General features: G+C 32.9%; 1 protein-coding gene and 2 long non-coding RNA genes across 3 annotated transcripts in view; 2 read left to right on the top strand and 1 right to left on the bottom strand.

The window, feature by feature from the left end:
- The window catches only part of LOC127838617 (uncharacterized), a 414,202-nt gene that overhangs the window by 174,772 nt on the left and 225,215 nt on the right, over positions 1–14,215 (bottom strand). The window lies entirely within an intron of this gene.
- LOC127838620 (uncharacterized) lies at positions 66–2,283 on the top strand. Its single transcript, XR_008029883.1, has 4 exons — positions 66–77; positions 335–420; positions 464–721; positions 765–2,283. It is a non-coding gene; the product is annotated as an uncharacterized LOC127838620 (long non-coding RNA).
- Positions 10,174–13,827, top strand: LOC127838621 (uncharacterized). Its single transcript, XR_008029884.1, has 3 exons — positions 10,174–10,533; positions 11,735–11,863; positions 12,053–13,827. It is a non-coding gene; the product is annotated as an uncharacterized LOC127838621 (long non-coding RNA).

Raw genomic sequence — 14,215 nt, forward strand, 5'->3', positions numbered from 1 at the left:
TTACTCACGTCATTTTGATAAATGTAAATAAAAGGTTTTATCTAGACTTTACCGCTATTGAATTGTGTAAATAGAAGGTTGTATGTAGACTTCACCACTATTGAGTCGTATAAATAGAAGGTTTTATGTAGACTTGACCACTATTGAATCGTGTAAATAGAAGGTTTTATGTAGACTTCACCACTATTGAATCATGTAAATAGAAAGTTGTATGTAAACTTCACCTCTATTGAATCGTGTAATTGAAGGTTTTATGTAGACTTCACCGCTATTGAATCGTGTAAATAGAAGGTTGTGTGTAGACTTCACCACTATTGAATCGTGTAAATAAAAGGTTGTATTTAGACTACACCGCTATTGAATCGTGTAAATAGAAAATTGTATGTAGACTAAACCGCTATTGAATCGTGTAAATAGAAGGTTGTATGTAGACTTCACCACTATTGAACCGTGTAAATAGAAGGTTGTGTGTAGACTTCACCACTATTGAATCGTGTAAATAGAAGGTTGTATGTAGACTTCACCGCTATTGAATCGTGTAAATAGAAGTTTGTGTGTAGACTAAACCGCTATTGAATCGTGTGAATAGAGGGTTGTATGTAGACTTAACCGCTATTGAATCGTGTAAATAGAAAGTTGTGTGTAGACTTCACCACTATTGAATCGTGTAAATAGAAGGTTGTATGTAGACTTCACCACTATTGAATCGTGTTAATAGAAGGTTGTATGAAGACTTCACCGCTATTGAATCGTGTTAATAGAAGGTTGTATGTAGACTTCACCGCTATTGAATCGTGTTAATAGAAGGTTGTATGTAGACTTCACCGCTATTCAATCGTGTAAATAGAAGTTTGTATATAGACTAAACCGCTATTTTATCGTGTAAATAGAAGGTTTGTGTAGACTTCACCACTATTGAATCATGTAAATAGAAGGTTTTATGAAGACTTCACCACTATTGAATCGCGTAAATAGAAGGGTTATGTAGACTTCACCGCTATTGAATCGTAGTTTTACATGGACTAGGTAGACTTCACCGCTGTTAAATCGATGTTTTACATGGACTACGTAGCATTGTTTTTGAATTCCCAAAATAATTTCTATCTGTAAATATAAAGGTGTAAGTGGCAGTATGTTTTCACTGTGTAAGTCATTTCGAATAACCAAAGTGTAAATGCCTTATTCACATTACGTTTTCACGTTCATATATTTCGTTTTATCTTCATACTCCCATTAAATTGTACCTATGTTTCAAATTGAAGATATCCCGCAACGCAATATACATAATGATGCACGTGCATATTGGTATAGCTGCATTTGTAAAGAATTTGTTTGCACATGTATATTTGTATTTTTAAATGATTTACAGCGGTAAAGGCAAAACGTGTTTTAAATACCGTGTTGCCATCATGGTTATGGTTTTGATTTTATATACTGAGATGTTATTTCGTGCATTACTGTAAATTACATATTATTATTTCATTTTATTTCTTCATTTCGGATGATCGTGTAAATACGTTGTACAAATATTAAATAACATGCTAATGGAATGTAAATGCATTAATACATAAATGTTGTTGTAAATACATATTTTTTATAACCTGTATGCAATTATATTAATTTACATTTAATTTTATTACATTTAATTACAACGTTATTCTTGTAAGTTGATTTTTTCAAATATAAGGATCGATTCAAGTTTGTAGAAACGGTTCTGAATACCGTAAAATACTATTTGCTCCGATTAATGCAATGATGAATATATTAAATTATGTAGAAACGGTTTTAATTATCATATTATTTTTTCGCAAAACATTATATAACTCTGACAAAACTTTACTTTAAGTATATGTTTTGGTTACGAGTTACAATCATGCATTATGTTAATTACAATTATTTTATGGCTCCTGACTATTTGAAGCTCAATTGGTATTGGTTATGTATTTTAGTTTTGATTTTTTAATTTGTGAAAACTACATTATTTTTCAAAAATATTTTATTTTTCAATTCGTTGATAGATATCCTTCATAGATGAAGGTTAAACGCTACTTGAAAAGCATAAATTGTCTCCCAATACAATCGACGTTTATGCATTATTTATTTTGTTTTTGCATATGTTGATTGTGTTAATATAATTGAAGTGTTACTGGATTGTAAATTATTTGCAATGTGAGAATTGGCCAGCCACAATATGCTGTTCTAATGATGATAATACATGCACAGCTTCTATTGACCGAAAATACAAAATACACGGATAGCTTTATTGTAAGTTTGCCAATTTGAACAAAGTAATTATGCAGTTCGCATTTTAATTGTATCATGTGTTTGTCCTTTTATTATAGAATGAAACTTATTTTATTTCTATATATGATTAACATTTTAAATATTGTTTCAGAGAATTGTAAATTGTCCAGTGCGCCTTTTTGATTTATTGATCGAAAGTTTAACTGACTTTTTAATTGCACGTGTGTGCATATGAAACGTAATTGTTTGTTTTTTATTTTACGACATTCTGTTAATTTTTATATATGATGTATCAATATTATTTTAATTTCAATGAACATTGATTGTTGAATTTATTGAATGTTGAATACACGCTATCAATGTATTGAATGTGGAATTGTTAATTTAACATTTGACGAGTCATCGAACGATTTGTTTTACTTCCAATTGTCGTATGCTGCAAAGATAAATAGCAAAAAATAAATATTGTGGTATATATGAGAAATATTCATCTATGTTTGCGGAATTAATATCTAATAACTGTGTAAAACCTTGAAAAACTAAATTCGAAATGTGTATTTTCAATAATTTACTTCTATACGAATGTACAGGTACATACACATTTCCGAATTTGCAATGTGGTATAAAAATCCGTAGTTAACGGTTAGCAAATCTGACAATAGTACGTCTTTGTGCTTCGTATATTCTAACACGAGTATTTTACAATAAGTATGGGCGGTATCCAATGTTTTGTAAAAAGTACTGAAGAATTCCTTGAAATTGAACAGTGAAATGCAAGTGCTAAAACGCGCCCGATCACATCGTTACAAACTTACCGTTTCTGTGCAAAGTTATGTAGCAAAGGCATTATATGCTGTGAAAACAATCGTAATTAATATGTATAACATTTGTAAAACTAAGTGAAGTTTATGTTAACCTTGCTTGTTTTCATGTTACATCATCTATAGCATCGATATGAGGTCGCCATGTTGTAAAGTGGATGGTGTCCGCCTAGCGGGCAGGAGGTCACGGGTTAGATCCCTACTTTGGAACCGTTCTTTAGATCTCCCCCAAAGATACCAAGTACTGGTTCTACACAGGAAAATGGCTCGAGAGCGTTTCAATATGCCTTATGCTTTCGATGCGATCGAGCTGAATAAAAATATATTTAAACTAACTACAGTATCAATTAATATATATGAATATAGGTAATTTGATAGTCATTTAGACACAGGACACAAACTTAATAAAAAATACTTAATATAATGTAAGAATTATATTGACGTCATAGTGTTTTGGAAATGCTAAGATGACGTCATTGATAAGCGCTGTGATTGAAAATCGTAGAAAGATTGGCGGAGTATAGAAACAGTTTTAGTAATCATGCATGAGCTTTTATAATTAACCTATTTAATTAAGCTCGATTTCATCGAAAGCCTTATTTTCATTAAAACTGTCACGAGTCCGTTTCCTGGATAAAACCAGTACTAGGTGTCTTCGGGAAGAATGCTCACACAGTGTTGATGAAACCCGTGATCTCCAGGTCGCTAAGCGGACACAACATCCAGTACGTCACGGCGACCTCTAAGCATCTTAGCTTATGACTTTTGCAATACAGACATTATGTTGTATTATCCACGGTCATTAGTATTGATGCGTAATTAACAATAACAGAACACTATCATTATTCCTTTATCTGAACTTTTTGTCTATGTAATTAAACATGTAATTGCATGTGATCATTCTTAAATAGTGAAACCATACGATGACATAATTTCACGTCCTTTGAGCAGATGAAAGTTTGATATATTATTAAATTCACCAATTTGCTGAAATGATCCTATTTATTGAGACTATGTTTGTATAAGATCGTTTAATTGTTTAAACCATAGCACTGCTTATATTGCATGAATGTAAGTGCGTCGCCAACATGTTCTTATTACTGTTCTTGATTTGAATAAGAAGCTCAAGAAAATTGTTGTTCTACAAAGTTAGCATTTCATTAACAGTTTATTTTGGTCTGTGTTATTTGTTGTTTTAATACGATTAATGAACTAACTATATGTATACATCTTGTGTTAAGTAAGCAGACTTTTTTTATTGATTTTTATCAAACATCTCTATTAAAACGTGAATAAACAAAATGAAGCAACAACACATTTTGTTTTCTTTCATATACCCAAATATTATATTTATTTACTATGACTGCACATACACGTGTTTAAGGTATAAACTAAGAAAAACACTATATTTGCTTAGGTATTTACATGGTATTGCTTAAAAGTTTTACCAGAAAAAACATTTTTGAGACGATGCTATGTTATTTTGTAAATAGTGAAAAAGAGAGGGGAGAAGCTAGGTTGCAGTATGCAGACTTTTATGTTGATAAGTTTTATATGCTCCTTATGAAACTTTACATTGAACCCTCGTACATTTCGTGATTACAAACAGGAAACTGTGAACGTTCTGTTTTTTTTTTTAAATGTTTAAAAGTCATCCATTTATTTAAATTAAGCTACTTTTTCTTGATTTATTCGGAACTAACACATATTGCCACCGGTACATAAACCGTTAACCTGTACATAGTGTAAACTCTCTTGTAATTCTTGTAACCAATATTTTGAGACAGTATATATCTCAGAGTTGCAAATACGGCACATAATTTAATTAAAGGGGAACATCGACGGTAAGAAATATAGGCACGAACTCAACAACGCAGTGTCACTCCTCTCAAGAATATATTTTTAGAGTAACGCTCGATAAGTCATTGTCGGCTCAGGTACTGCTTTAAAGTACAGTTTATAAAATGTTTTTAAATTCCGGATTATAGTATACTTTAAGAATAAAACAATATAATGATCAATGTGTGACAGTACTTAGCCTCCGGCTTTAGTCCATATACTATTAGGGGCCGCCTGGCTGGTCACGTTCATGCCATAGAGTCCGATGTTGGGGTTTCTATTTCTTAAGTACATTGAGTATGTACATGTAAATGCAAATCTATCAACTACTATACGCTAAATTAGAAAAATACTTGCTAATACAATTACCTATAACTCACTAGTATAATTTCAATTAATATATTTTAAACACAAAAAACAATGAAGTATCGACCTATTCGTAAGGTACAATACGTGCGTAAAGCTCACTATGGTAAATGGATTCTCTGAAACAGATAAGAAAGGAACATATACATATATGATCAATATATAGGTTTTAAAAAGACGTGAGCCCGGAAGTAGGTTTAGTACTTATACACATACTAATCGATAAATTTGATAGCGCGCTTTGTTTTAAAATGAACGTACTGTCGGTATGTGACTTGAATCAACGACCCCCGAGACAGGCCACTTTGACCCGATGAGTACACATTTATTGACAAAGATAACCATGGCTAGGTGCTGTCGGGTTAGCGATGCTCATCAAGGTATCCTAGGTCCAATCCCCGTTCCTGACACCGTGTGAGTTTATTAGGTGGTCACCATTTCGGACAGGTGGGGATCCGCCGGGTACTCCGGTTTACCTTAAAGCAAAATATTAAGCCAATAATAAATATCTTCCAGTTAGAATTAATAGCTTGAAAAAATAGTTATAATTCAGAGTTTGTCCCAATTGTCGTGAGTCCGTTAAATTGGTATTTTAATCATCACTAAACGCAGTCAATCTACATTGTCTATGAAGTTTGCAATGACATCCAATCTCTATTTCACATTTTACCTGTTTTATTGAAATACATTTTTTACGCTAGCAATGTGAAGAGGTATCTTATATTTGTGCTCTATGGTGTTTACAATTTGATTTATGAAAAAAAGATAACGGCTTTTTACAAAGCATCTGCAAGATTCGCAAAATTATATCCTACTACAAGTGAACCCCGCTTTGGAAATCGATGATTAATGAATGTGCATAAAATGTCTTCCCAGATTAGCATGTCAAGTACACACAGGATAATCAGGAATAACACTGTCCGCTTTTATGGTATTTTTCGTTAAAAGGAAGTATCTTAGCGAAAATCCTGTTAAGGCGAAAAGTGTTGTCCGTGATCAGCCTGTGCGGACTGCATAGGCTAATGTGGGACGAAAATATAAACACATGCATTAAGCCCCGTGTTTCCAAAAGACAGGCTCTCATATAATGCGTTATTTACGCAGCTTTCTTGCGGCCGTTAATCACAGAAACCAACTCTTTTAACATATGCATAAATAAACGAGCCAATTCTACGTCCGTGGTGGCGCTAAAGATCGTTATATTGTTTTAATAAACGGATAATTGTACATGGTGAGTATGTTTTAAATGTTGTTTTCAACATATTTCTAGTTATTAAAAAACGGGCAATATAGTGCGACTAAGTGATTCGTTCATCATCCACAAACGAACAGAACCAAACAATCACAAATCATATTGAAAAGTGAGGCCCTTGGTAAGGTGTGAGATGGTGGAGTTTTTATAAGCAAATCGATGTTTTTGAATTATGTTGTATTCTTTTAAAAGAGATGGAGCTAATTCCAAGGAGATAAGCTAAGAAACTGCGCTATTAAAAGCGTATTAACAAGTAAACAGCATAATGTTTTATATTAAATAATAAGTGTTTATCAATAAAGATTTAGGGACACATGCCTTGTGGCTAAGTCGTCACTACCAAATATTGATCATTGGTGACAAGATTGTTTAACATAGCCCGATCAATTATAAGTCATTACCCGTGCAAATTGTTCGACGTCGATATCTAAACACAATACATGTACTTCAAATGTGGCATTGACATTTTAAGTCGGAACTAAGTAAGAGATTACACGCGACACACATTTTCCAAATGGTGAGAATTTTTATAAAGTTGTTTCTTTATAAATCACATATCCACTTTAAGTTACTTATGAGGCCATGTGTTGCACAGAAAAAACCAAAGGCATACTTGGAGAACAGATAAAAAAGAAAAGGAATTTTCAATGCGGTAAATTGCAGTGAAATCTGTAGTCCTAATTCATGGTCTTTTTCTTGTTAAAAACGGTAGTGAATATGGTAAAAAGCGAAACATTACTTGGTTATGGATCATATGAATAACTATGTCTTAAATAACCACTTGATATATTAGAATTACCATCCATAACGATTAATCTTTGTCTAAACTTTAAAGTTTAAGAAATGAGACATCACATTTTAAATCTTATACGAGCATGTTCGTATCCCAATGTTTAAATCAAACTTGTAATTGATGATATTTGTAATGGTTGTGCATGCAATTGTTATTTTACTCGGTTACGGCATGTCAAATACTTTTTTCTTTCAGATTCAGAAAGAATTGCTTGTGACGAGAGATATTATCGTAAGGCGACAGGGGAGGTAACCTCTGCGTGTTGTCCGAGAATCACAGGCTCGATTCCCGGCCCAGCTCATTAACTCGTGTAGGATAAGTCGTGCAAACCTCTCTATACCGTTCTTTTCTTACCTCTTCTTACCTCTTATTTAAGCAGGACAGGTGTCAGTCACTGGTGTAAGTATGTGCACTTAGTACTGGTAAAATCGGAAAGTGGGCGTTGGTTTACTTATCGCCTGAATAAGGCTTAAATGAATGGTAAAAAAATTCAACTTAACAAACAAATCCTTTGTAACAAGGGAAAAAAACATAGACAATACACATATAAATAAGTATGGATTATCTCACAAGTCTCGGGCGAGTCCTTGTCCTTCCGGTAGAACCATTTAATGATGGGGAAAGGCTGAACGCTCACGTTATACCACATTACGACACGTGGTGTCCGCTCGCACACCTGTATGTGGATGCCACGAAATGGATAACCAACGATCTTCGGGGCGTCTTAACGGATCGTATAAATATATGACATTGAAATGACGTATTAATGTATGACGTAAAGCATTCCACGCATTCAACTTTTGAAAACTTGAAAATCTGTTAACATGCAATCCAGAATGTTTTAAGTGAACGTGGTTGCAATTCCTGTTGGGAAATTAATAACACACAGAGGAATACTGTGTATGCAGAGCTCTGATGCTGAACACCGATTTTTAACAAACATACAGACTATTTGTATTTAATCGCTCATTCATTTGAGCTCTGTCACAATACAGACCCTGATTACAACAGCAGTTTACTAACACTATATGACCAATCAGTCGGAAATGACGGCGGTTGCATTCACCACGCACGCGTACGAGCCAACACCCTTTCTATATGCAGGTTTGATCTCCAGAAACAAAAGATGAAATCACCCTGTCATTGTACTCGATTCCATTAAGTAATTAATTCATTAGCTTGAACTTGGCATTAAAGTGTTTATACATGACTCATGTATTTTAGTATGTCCCAAATACCGATGTAAATAAAAAACATCAATATGTATTGACTAAGAAGATAAAACCGAACCCATGATTAATCATATTCAAATAAGTTCACGAATTAATTTAATTTAAAATATTTCAATGTAGAAACGTTGAATATTGGAACAAGTGTGGCGATATTTGCTTTATTAACTTGGAACGCGCATTTGAACATTACTGTCAACATTATTACAACACATCGGTTACCAGTTGATGGCGTATGACCGCTGGATGGTGAAGCGCGCCCTGTCGGCATCGGCCATCTCCATGGTAACGTTGTGAACCTCCGACGCCACCAAGATGCTTTAGAGCCACCTAACCTGAACCACGTCCATAATGAAATTTACAGTGGGCAGTCAATACCATTGGTTTCCAAATAAGACTCTCTAAATAAGGATATACATAAATAGATAAGGAGTTTCACACTCCTTGTAAGGAGGTATAAAGTCGTTAGTAAACATGTATCAATTCATAGATACGGAGGTTCCAACTCGAAAATAAGGAGGTACATGTATGAATTCCTAAACGAAGAGTTACATATTCGTTAATAAGGAGGTATCTATTCGTAAATAAGGAGGTACACATTCGTAAATAAGGGGGTATCATTTCGAATATAACCCAGTGGGCATCCAACGTTGCTGCAACGTTGTATTTAGGTTGCATTCGAACGTTGAAGTTTGGTTGTACCAATGGTCTAAAAGAAAGTTTTCCCGACGTTTTTTCCAAACGTTCCGGCAACGTTGTATTTAGGTTGCATTAAAACGCAGTATTTTTAAATTCTATTTAAAATAATATGAAAATATAAATAATATATAAATATAATAAATATAAATATATAAATAAAATAGATAAAATAAAAAAAACGCGCCTGCGTGGGAAGCGAACCCACCAACTTCCGATCGCTAGGCGGATATAAAAAAAATGCGCCCGCGTGGGAAGCGAACCCTTAAACTTCCGATCGCTAGAGGATACCTCATCCACTACACCACGGGGACTACTGACAATTACAGACAAAAACGTTAAATATTAATATTTTTGGTTGAAACCTTGAGCCTTGTTTCTAACATTTAAATGCATAACACAACTCAAACATTATATTTTATCCGGCGATTTTGAGTTTAAGTTCATATTGAGCATCGTTAAGTTTAAGCAACTGATTTGTATAATTAAAAAAATTGAATTTCTAAAATTAACAAAAAATCATATGCATGAACTGTATATTATTATAAAGTACGATTCCTACTCGGGGAGCGTTTCATTATCCCCTCTGTAGACACCAAGTACTGGTTCTTTCTAGGAAACGGACTCGACAGTGTGCATATCTGCCGATAATACTCGAAAGAGCGGTTGGCAGTAAATAGTTTGCATATTTGTTTATATTATTTAACAAGAAATATCTTTAAAAAAGATATACGGCGTTGATAGTTCAACGAATGAGATCAAGGATAGCGAAAGTCTTTTTCTGTGCAGCTCTTAGCTGCATCACACGCAGTACTGGATGTTACGCGGAGTTTTCGCGGCGTATTTTACATTATTACATATTGCTGGGGTGGTATTCCAGTAGCTTCTTAAAAGATGAGGATAAGAAATAATCTTATCTTATTTTTTTTTTCTTAACTAAGGATAAAATTGAGATATTTCTTAAGTGGTATTCCGAGGAAAATCTTAAGTTAATCTTTATTAAGATTTGCCTTAAATCTATTTTTAACCTCAAGCGGAACGAATGCTAATTTGCATAAATTTTCGGTTTTTACCGTTCTAAATAAAGTAACGGAAGTTTCATCTGCGCATGGGCGAACATTTGTTGCCAGACGATAATGTCAACAAAGATGGCTGAAATAGAAAGCAAGAAGAAGCGGTCGGAAAACTTCAGCGCCAACGACTGCTTGTTGCTGGCTCAAATTATAAATGAGCCGGTTAAAGAAGGGTCTATTTTGACCCGTTATGCTTATCTAAAAAGCAGATTCAATCCATGTAAGTATTAACAAACGTTATTTTTCATTATTCGTTATGGTGCAGCTGTCAATTTTGACATATATTAATTATGATATTTGGCCTCTTGTTTATTATCTTATCCATGACATGTAAAATATATACAGATACAAAACAATATGACAAACATGCATGGCCAATCTTTACAGATTTGTTATACCAATAGACATTTTTTTTAATATGTAACAAATTAACAATAATTTTTCTTATCATAAGTGTTGATTTATATGACACATCATAAAAACCAGATTGCCAATGCCAACCTTTGATTAAACAACTGCAATAAAATAATACACATTCACAAAAGACTGAATATTGTAGATCAAGGCACTAATGCGCGTATTGAAAAATATTTTAAAAGAGCAAATACCAGCTAGAATTAGATCCTAAGTGGACTGGTTGGCAATGACCTTCTGTATTAAAGTTAAAATATATGTTCAGGTACTGTAAGAAACTTGACATTATTGACAGTGATAAAATATATTTCTTTTAAGACAAGAAGCAGAAATGTATTTCTTTTAAGACAAGAAGCAGACTGCAGTGCAGTTAATATTCATTATGTCTAATCAATAACCTGAATTATAAATATTGACCAAAAGACTCAAGTAAAAAATACTTAGATATCACCCTGACAATATTAGCTACTTCTTTTTTGCAAAGAGGATAACTCCACAGATCTTGATACAGTTTGCTGTCAACAAGCACTGTAGATTAATCTCCCTTTATAACAAGTTTAGCGATAGATTTTGACCTAAAGATATAGGAAACTTCATTGCTGCAAATGATATATTATCATGTAAGAAATAATAAATATTTTATGAATGCAATTGTAGAAGTATTAACCCGGAACTTTATAATACAGTGTACTAGATATCTATATTGTAAATGCTAGCTAACTAAATGATAATTTTTATTATGCAGCCATGACATATCCTTATAGAGCTATATACACATAATTATCTGTACAACAAATTATTCCTAGATTTCAAAATTAAATAGCAGGTTTTGGCAGTAATATTGAATAAATCAGTGTTGGAGAGCGCAAAATTTAACTTCTCCGGTTTGGTAAAATTGACAAAGTTATTTTCAACATCAAAGTTATTTTCAACATCATAAGCTTATATGCAATATGTTGACAAAGCAGTTAATTATAATATTATTTTTTTTAATTGTTCGATCACAGTCCTGGGGCGTCACAAGGAACACAAACAGCTTCTGCAGTCCATCTGACGACTGCAGCGCTAAACAGTTTTAATCGTCCTTCGCCAGTTACTGGTAGTGCATCGGCAACCTTTGCGAATGATGACACAAGGTACTTACATGTATCTTGTACACATTATGAATAACAAACTATTCCAAAACATTAATCATGCACTCAGACACTATAGCTTTGCCATAGATATTTTAGTTTTGTCCCCAATATGTTAAAACATTGTGAAATTGTTATCCTGGTTAAAATGTTATGAAATCCCTCAGTCACTTGTTATGATTTTTATTACAGTAATGCTACAATAGAAACTGTCTGCTGCAGTTGCGGTTGCCACACTCGAGTTCAAAAACTCAAAGAAGAAAAATTAATCCTACAAATAAAACTTCTAAAGAAGCAGCTAAAGCATGAGGAATGAAGTTGAATTTGTGGCACATTTATTAACTTTGTTATGAACTTTTTGATATTTAAAGGGACATATCAATGGCCACAACAGCATTTCATAATCAGAAATAAATTGTTACATAAAAGAACTTATTTCTTATAACACTGATTCGGTAATGATAAATATTCTCTATATGTATTTTAATAATTATAACCGGTTTTCCCCGGACACTTTTCGCACTTGCTGGAAAATCGTAATAGTTGAATATTTAAGTTATGATAAAATGTACATACGTATTACAAAATGCGCATGCTCAGTGACAATTATAGACATTTAACATTACTTCGGTGTAGAAAAAACTCATCCAAGCTTGTGAGTTCTAAGTTTAGACCATTGGGTCCATGTTGGGAACAATATTTTAGGCTTTAGCTATATTTTTTCTTAACAATTTCACCAAGCAAGTATTGTTCCTCACGATTTATAATCATAAAAAAAGGAACTTTAAATTTAACTATAAAGAAAAATACTGAAGATATGCCCCTTTAATACAGCATAAAAAAATAAACTGTTGAACATGTTACCATTATGTTATTATTTGCTGCTGTATATTTGTTACCAATAACCTGTAATATTTTTATTTAATAGTGGCCAAGGCTTGTGTGTCTAGTTTTCTAAGCCTCACATGAAACTTCAAATAATATCTAAAAGTATGTATTAGCAATTTGATCCCGGTATCGCAGTCCATTTTGTGCAACTCCTGCATTCATATTGTTGTTATCATCGTTCTGATCATCTTCCTGTATTACTGGATAATCATCAGGTATCGGAATGTTCAGGTCTTTGCAGATGTTATGCAACACTGCACAGGAGATGATAATCCTTAAATTAATTAAAAAAACAACTGATTGTTTGCCATGTTGCAATAGTTTACAGTAAGCACAGTGTGTGCATTACAAACTTGTTGGCTGTGTATACAAAAAGATATTTAACTGATGTATTTATTTTTTCCTTGCATTTTTCACATGTGAACAGTGTTGTTGTCACATATCCAGCACTAAGTATATTATGTATTAGCAGTATTTACTTAAGTTACAAAACTTATTTTAAATGTTTTCTTCTAGCTTTTGGCTATGCAATATTTATTTTAGTTTATTTCACAGCTTCTTACCTGCAGACTCTTTCTGGTTTCATTCCAACTTCACCATGTAACACACCCCACCTTCTTTTCAGTTGTCCGATTCCTCTTTCTACTTTTGCCCGTGTAATCTTCAATGATCTGTTTCAACATAATATTGAAAATAAAAGAGTTTTAATTACTTAACTTATGTATGTCTAGAAAGTAATATAAATTAATCTGTATGTACACATGTAAAGAAGCAAGTTACAAATGTACTATAAATCTGTTTTACATGGTTATAAAACTTATTACATGCAAGAAAATGTTTTTGTAAACAGAGCAAAATACATATGTAAAAAAAACTAATTAAACTCCATTATTGGTAGGTACTGTTTTTTTCTTCATCAAGATACTTTACCATTACAACCTATTGATTTGATTTAATATTTACACATTGAAGCACTAATTAATTTAAACTTTCAATCTTCACATTCCTAAGAAAATTCATCTGCTTTTTATTGCGCTATATAAAATTATTCATGCAGATGTGTTAGAAATAACTGTTTTGTCAATAAATTGTATTCACACTTAAATAAATTATATTGTTATAATGTGTTCGTCATTCATGCTATAAACTGTTCATATAAGTTAAATTTTTAGACAAACATTTTTTTTTAATTATTTTTTTATAAATGGATACCTGTTGTAGGCACTCTGACTACCTGGCTGTGGATTCAGATATGGTGTAAGCAGCCATTCTGAACATGCATATCCACTGTCGCCCAGAATGTGATATCTGCCTCTAAAGGGAATATGCCCGTCCGCAAACATCTGGCGTAGACCACTGTTATTGAGAATTCTACTGTCATGCACACTTCCAGGCCAACGTGCAACAATATTTGTTATTTTGTCAAAAGCATCAATGACAATTTGAACATTTATACTGTGAAAACCT

Source organism: Dreissena polymorpha, chromosome 7 (genome assembly GCF_020536995.1).
Source record: "Dreissena polymorpha isolate Duluth1 chromosome 7, UMN_Dpol_1.0, whole genome shotgun sequence".
In the NCBI taxonomy this organism is placed as follows: Eukaryota; Metazoa; Mollusca; class Bivalvia; order Myida; family Dreissenidae; genus Dreissena; species Dreissena polymorpha.